The sequence below is a fragment of the Pecten maximus genome, chromosome 2 (genome assembly GCF_902652985.1).
Source record: "Pecten maximus chromosome 2, xPecMax1.1, whole genome shotgun sequence".
NCBI lineage: Eukaryota > Metazoa > Mollusca > Bivalvia > Pectinida > Pectinidae > Pecten > Pecten maximus.
The window spans coordinates 6,513,414-6,521,937 of record NC_047016.1 but is presented as its reverse complement, the minus strand read 5'-3'; positions in this window follow the sequence as shown (position 1 = coordinate 6,521,937).

The following is an 8,524-nucleotide window of genomic DNA, read 5'->3' as shown; positions in this document are numbered from 1 at the left end:
ACGTTGTAACAGTAAACACTATACCAAATTGTTACCGTTACGTTGTACAGATAACAGTAAATACTATACCAAATTGTTACCGTTACGTTGTACAGATAACAGTAAACACTACACCAAATTGTTACCGTTACGTTATATAGATAACAGTAAACACTACACCAAATTGTTACCGTTACGTTGTACAGATAACAGTAAACACTATACCAAATTGTTACCGTTACGTTGTAACAGTAAACACTATACCAAATTGTTACCGTTACGTTGTACAGATAACAGTAAACACTATACCAAATTGTTACCGTTACGTTGTACAGATAACAGTAAACACTATACCAAATTGTTACCGTTACGTTGTACAGATAACAGTAAACACTATACCAAATTGTTACCGTTACGTTGTACAGATAACAGTAAACACTATACCAAATTGTTACCGTTACGTTGTACAGATAACAGTAAACACTATACCAAATTGTTACCGTTACGTTATATAGATAACAGTAAACACTATACCAAATTGTTACCGTTACGTTGTATAGATAACAGTAAACACTATACCAAATTGTTACCGTTACGTTGTACAGATAACAGTAAACACTATACCAAATTGTTACCGTTACGTTGTACAGATAACAGTAAACACTACACCAAATTGTTACCGTTACGTTGTACAGATAACAGTAAACACTATACCAAATTGTTACCGTTACGTTGTACAGATAACAGTAAACACTACACCAAATTGTTACCGTTACGTTGTACAGATAACAGTAAACACTACACCAAATTGTTACCGTTACGTTGTATAGATAACAGTAAACACTATACCAAATTGTTACCGTTACGTTGTACAGATAACAGTAAACACTATACCAAATTGTTACCGTTACGTTGTACAGATAACAGTAAACACTATACCAAATTGTTACCGTTACGTTATATAGATAACAGTAAACACTATACCAAATTGTTACCGTTACGTTGTATAGATAACAGTAAACACTATACCAAATTGTTACCGTTATGTTATATAGATGACAGTAAACACTATACCAAATTGTTACCGTTACGTTGTACAGATAACAGTAAACACTATACCAAATTGTTACCGTTACGTTGTACAGATGACAGTAAACACTACACCAAATTGTTACCGTTACGTTGTACAGATAACAGTAAACACTATACCAAATTGTTACCGTTACGTTGTACAGATAACAGTAAACACTATACCAAATTGTTACCGTTACGTTGTACAGATAACAGTAAACACTATACCAAATTGTTACCGTTACGTTGTATAGATAACAGTAAACACTATACCAATTGTTACCGTTACGTTGTATAGATAACACTATACCAAATTGTTACCGTTACGTTGTACAGATAACAGTAAACACTATACCAAATTGTTACCGTTACGTTGTACAGATAACAGTAAACACTATACCAAATTGTTACCGTTACGTTTTACAGATAACAGTAAACACTATACCAAATTGTTACCGTTACGTTTTACAGATAACAGTAAACACTATACCAAATTGTTACCGTTACGTTGTACAGATAACAGTAAACACTATACCAAATTGTTACCGTTACGTTGTACAGATAACAGTAAACACCATACCAAATTGTTACCGTTACGTTGTACAGATAACAGTAAACACTATACCAAATTGTTACCGTTACGTTGTAACAGTAAACACTATACCAAATTGTTACCGTTACGTTGTACAGATAACAGTAAACACTATACCAAATTGTTACCGTTACGTTGTACAGATAACAGTAAACACTATACCAAATTGTTACCGTTACGTTATATAGATAACAGTAAACACTATACCAAATTGTTACCGTTACGTTGTAACAGTAAACACTATACCAAATTGTTACCGTTACGTTGTACAGATAACAGTAAACACTATACCAAATTGTTACCGTTACGTTGTATAGATAACACTATACCAAATTGTTACCGTTACGTTGTACAGATAACAGTAAACACTATACCAAATTGTTACCGTTACGTTGTATAGATAACAGTAAACACTATACCAAATTGTTACCGTTACGTTGTACAGATAACAGTAAACACTATACCAAATTGTTACCGTTACGTTGTACAGATAACAGTAAACACTATATCAAATTGTTACCGTTACGTTGTATAGATAACAGTAAACACTATACCAAATTGTTACCGTTACGTTGTACAGATAACAGTAAACACTATACCAAATTGTTACCGTTACGTTGTACAGTTAACAGTAAACACTATACCAAATTGTTACCGTTACGTTGTACAGATAACAGTAAACACTATACCAAATTGTTACCGTTACGTTGTAACAGTAAACACTATACCAAATTGTTACCGTTACGTTGTACAGATAACAGTAAACACTATACCAAATTGTTACCGTTACGTTGTACAGATAACAGTAAACACTATAAAAAATAGTATTTACAGTAAAATGTTGAATACAACATGTATATTATTTATATTATATATATATTATATCATTATAACTAGAGATTGCTTTTGTGAACAAAACATGTCTCCCTTTCTCCCTTACTAGACACACTTTTTTTACACTCAAATGGCCCTTGACTTTGAGGTCAATGTCGCAATGAACAGTGCATTTAGTCAGTGGGGTGATACAAGTATACAAAAATTCCATTACGACACGATACAGTTTTAAAGTTATCGCCGGATAATTTTTATTTTTAGAAAAACCATCAATTGTTCAAAAGTTATGGTCTTGACTAAATTCAGTCTTATTTGACTTTGAGGTCAATGTTGCGATGGTATACAGCATCTTTCATTTTTGATAGTAACGGTTTATAAGTTATTGCCACACTCATATGACCTTTGACCCTGAGGTCAAGATCACGGTGACCAAATGGCAGCACGCTGCGGTTTAGAAGTTATGGCCCTATAGAAGTATTACATATGAATACATGGACGTAAATAACAAGAGATCCCAATGGGATCTTGGCGCCAACCATTGAATGGTCCATATCAGTAAAATGAAAGACTTATCTTTTCTATTTTCCTCCCTTCAAATAATTTCATAACTTAATATATCACTATATAGCAGGAGCAACATGCAATTGTCGAAATCCAAGATGGCCATACTCTTTGTCATCCATTTAGTTCTTTCAATTAGACATGCATTCACAACTAGGGACCAAGGGAAACCTACATATGAAATTTGAGAAAAATCACATCAGTACTTTTTGAGATCTAGCGGTAAACAAGAGGCCCATGGGCCTTAACGATCACCTGAGACTTAAACATCATAACCATCCTTTATGTACTTACAAGTATTTCTAAACATTTTTTAAATAAATAGTAGTGTAGTTTTGCCCCCATAATTCTAAAAAAATTGAATCATTTCCATTAAAATGTGACTCCCCTGCAGAAAATATAGTAAAGTTAAACACCTCTTCAGGGAGAAACATCAAACCTTTGGTAATCAAAAAAAATATTTATTTGAATTGCAATTTATGTATAATTTTGAATTTTGGCTTGAAAACATTCTTCAAACTGCCATATATGCCTCAATTTTGATTACTTGACCTTGAAACATTGCATACACCTTCATAAGAGCAAGTTCTTTAAAATGTGACCCAAATAAATAATTTTGAAATAATTTGGATTTTTTTTTTAATTTTTCATCATTTGACCCATGTGACCTTGAAAGAAGGTCAAGGTCAAAAATGAGAACAGCATTTGTAGCCAGCCATACATGCTATCAATGTGCCAAACATTAAGCTTTCATGTGTATAGATAAAAGAGCAGAAGCCTTTTATGTGCAGTTTTGGGTGATTTTTTAATTTTGGCGGGATTTTGTTTTTGTTTTCAAAGTGCCATATATGCCTCAATTTTGATTACTTGACCTTGAAACATTGCATACACCTCCATAAGAGCAGGTTCTTTAAAATGTGACCCAAATAATAATAGGCTTTGTTTATTCTTGATTGCATATTGAGTCAACGACTCGTCTTACATATGGTCAAGTAAAATGTACATTATTTACAACAATAAATAATTTTGAAAGAATTTGGAATTTCTTTATTTTTTCGTCATTTGACCCCTGTGACCTTGAATGGTCAAGGTCAAAAATAAGAATAGCATTTGTAGTTAGCCATACATGCTATCAATGTGCCAAATATCAAGCCTTCGTGTGTATAGATAAAAAAAGCAAAAACCTTTTATGTGCAGTTTTGGATGATTTTTTTTAAATTTTGGCGGGAAAAAATTTGCTTTAATTTTTTCAAAGTGCCACATCTGTTATATTTCATCTGTTGATAATAAAACTTACACATTCTGTTTCAGTGGATCACGTTTCTTTCATATGAGATGGAAAAAATTACCCAATTTGAGTGGGGTTTTTTTTGGTTTTTTTACCTACTTTTGACCCCGATAACAAGGCCTTCACCTTGAAATCCTCTGATAACATGTCCCGGAGAAAAGTTAGCACCGACCAAATGCTAACTAATTTCCAATGAATACGATAGAATTTATGCTGAAATATGCGAATTTTCTATATAAACTATAATCAAATTTATCCCCTTCCCAGGGGGAATGTGACACCAAGGGGCCATGAAATTTACAATTTTGATAAAGCACCTTAAGAACCTTCCATCCATGAAGAGTTTATTTGTATACCATAATGTCATATCTTGGTCTTTAGAAGATTTTTGAAAAATCAGTCAAATTGACCACTTTTGGCCCCGCCCCTCAGGCCCCTAGGGGGTAGGGACCATATAATTTACACTTTTGGTAGACCTTCTGTCCAGGAAGATTTCTACAAAATTGCATCAAAAATAGTTCAGGAGTTTTTGAGAAGTCAAAAATGTGAAATGTTAACTAACGACGGACGACACACAATGCACGACGACGGACAAGGGCGGACCGGAAAAGGTCACTGAGCTTCGTTCAGGTGACCTAAAAACTTCAATCGTTAAAACCAAAGATTGCTTCCTGTTTGCCATGTTGTTCTCTGATCGGTCCCAAACTTTCATATTCGCAACTAGGGACCAAGGGAAACTTAGTACTTTCTGAGATCTACCGCTAACAAACTTCAATTGTCAAAATCTAAGATGGTCACCTGTTGACCATGTCGTTTTTAGATCGGTACCAAAATACAATATGAATACCTCGGGACCAAGGTAAAATTTACATAGCGATAACAAACATTGATCGTCAAAATCTAAGATGGCCGTCTGTCGGCCATGTTTCTATTTTATTGGTCCCAGATTGCAATATGCATAACTAAGGAGCAAGGGAAACGTACACATGAATTTAAGAAAGATCCCGTCAGTACTTTTTGAGAAATAGCGATAACAAACTTCAAAATCCAAGATGGCCGCCTATCGACCATGTTGTTTTCCGATCAGTCCCAAAAATGCAATATGTATGAGATTTGAGAAAGATCCTTTCAGTACTTTCCGGGAAAAAGCGATAACAATAATTGTTTACGGAGGGACGGACGCAGGGCGATTTGAATAGCCCTCCATCTGATTGTAACCCTGGTAAATACTAGCCGCAATATACCGCTTGGCTAGAGATCTTTTCTTTAGCTCGATCAGTTGAGCGTAAGACTAGTAAGCCAGAGATTCCAGGTTCGATCCCTAGTGGAGGCAGGGATTTAAATCTTTCTGTTACATGATGACGGTGGGCTAAATACATGTAGTCACTATTTTTATGTAATCGCTTATTGTGCGAGGGTGGCACGTCTCCCAAAACAATCAGGAAATATGAAATAAAATCATTCCAAAGGAGAGTTTACTATTTGCAGTTGTGAATAGACAATTGAGTCAGTCTGTTGTATTTTCTTGTTCGTGACATTGTTTCCGAATTGTGGGACATGATTTGCTAGAAATGCATAGCATATTAATTATTAGGCCCGCCCATCCATGTCACAGCGAAGGATTAAATATAAAGTTAACTGAACGCATAATATCCACATTTCACACATTAAAAAACATCGTATTATACTCGAAATGTCTTTCTCTATACATCATGTCAGTATGTTAAAAGAGAACAAGAGGCCCAGAGGGCCTGTATCGCTCACCTGGATTTCATGAGATATGAAACAAGAATGATGATTAACTATATTTGTCACTGGTATTGCTTTGTCAACATATCATAGGCATTTCATATGGGTACATGAGGTTTTTATGCCAAAAAATGCATTAATCCATGAAATGAAATGGACTTTTGGCGCAACCCCATAGGGATGCTACCACACAAATGTGAGTGATATCCATTGCTAAGTTTCAGAAAAGAAGTTGTTTAAGCCAATTGACCCCTTTTGACTCCGCCCTCTGCACCCTGGTGGTCAGTTCCTTCCTTTATAAATTTTGAATCCCTACCCAAAAGGATGCTACCAGTCAAATATGAGCTGTTTCAGAGAAGAATTAAGTTGTTCATATCAATTTACCGTAGCCAAATTGACCCCTTTTGGCCCCACCCCTCAGCCCCCTGGGGGGTCAACCCCAAAATTTGTACAATTTTGAATCCCCACCTCATGCATGACCATGCTACCATACAAATGCAAGTGATATCCATTGCTTAGTTTCAGAGAAGAACTTGTTAATATCAATTTAACCAAATTACGCCCCTTTTGGCCCCACCCCTCAGCTCCCAGGGGATTGACCTCGTCATTTGTACAATTTTGAATCCCTACCCCAGGGGGATGCTACCAGACAAATATGACCGATATCCATTGCTCAGTTTCAGAGCAGAAGCTGTTTATATCAATTTAGCCAAATTGATCCCTTTTGGCCTAGCCCCCTCAGCCCCCAGGGAGGTCGACCCCATCATTTGTATAATTTTGAATCCCGACCCCAAAGGGATGCTCAGTCAAATAGGAGCAATATCTATTGCTGGGTTTTGGAGAATAAGTAGTTTATATCAATATAGCCCAATTGACAACATTTGGCCCCGCCCCTCAGGCCCCTGGGGGGTCAGCCCCATCATTTGTACAATTTTGAATCCCAACCACATAGTGATGCTGCCAGGTAAATATGAGCGATATCCATTGCTTGATTTCAGAGAAGTCATTTATATCAATATAGCCCAATTGACAACATTTGGCCCCGCCCCACGGGCCCCTGTGGGGTCAGCCCTATCATTTGTACAATTTTGAATCCCCATCCCATAGTGATGCTACTAAGCAAGTATGAGCAATATCCATTGCTCGGTTTCAGAGAAGAAGTCGCTTATATCAATATAGCCCAATTGATCCCTTTTGGCTCCGCCCCTCAGACCCCTGGGGAGTCAGCCCCACCATTTATACAATTTTGAATCCCCACACCATAGTGATGCTACCAGGCCAATAGGAGCAATATCCTTTGCTTGGTTTCAGAGAAGTCGTTTATATCAATAGAGCTAAATTGACCCCTTTTGGCCCCGCCCCTCAGACCCCTGGGGGTCAGCCCCACCATTTGTACAATTTTGAGTCCCCATCCCATAGGGATGCTTCTGACCAAATTTGGTCAAATTCTGATCTGTGGTTATGGAGAAGAAGTCAATTGTTGACGGACGGACGACGGACGACAGACGCTACGGTATGGCATAAGCTCACCTTGGTCCTTCGGACCAGGTGAGCTAATAAACTGGATTTAAATTTGTTTTTAAATTGGTGTAACTATATAATGCTCGCAGAAAAAAACTTACATAACTTTATTTTATCTTTAATATTACGCAAGAAATACGTTTTTATGATGAATTCGGAAGGCAATTATTATCGGCGAGATAACGAGAGAAAAACAAAACGATGGAAGGCATTTTTTTTTTAAATCCGTGTATTCACCTCGAGCTTCCCTGAAAACTGGTTATCGGAGATCATGTGACTTTGAATCATCATTTGTGTAATTGTTATGGATCACCAGACTGTTACATCCTTTAAACATATTGTCTAGTCTATACTTGTATAACACCACCGACGAATCTATATAAGAAGATTATCAGGATTAACGACGATATTTAGCGAGATCTCTCTGTAGCACGTCTTCCTTTACAATATATAACTGTCGGACCATTCGAAGGACCTGTAGCGTTGAACCTTGCGAGGAATTCGTATTTATTGTCCCGACATTTTCATTTATTTTCAAAGGTTGTCCGTGTTCAGCATCCCCAAGGACTAGACAATTGCGTCATACCTCAATGACGATATTATAAACCGTCAGCTGAATGAGAAATGTAAGGAGATAGAATGGTCTTGTCTACACGAGAACGTTTCAGACCAGTCAAATTAAAATTTCATAACATGAACCTTTTCAAACTGGTCGTGCATTTGTTTGGCGATAAGTACATAATTCGGTTCCTCAGCCCTAGTTATTTAACCTGCCATTATTATGGCTGTCCAGGTCACCCTAGTCCGTCCGTAAACAATCCGTGATCTGGCGGTCATTTTCAGATGCTGTTAACATTATTTCTCAGAAAGTTCGTATCTCTCTGATTTAGATTTTATAGTTGCGATAGCCATTTCTCCGAATGCTCTTT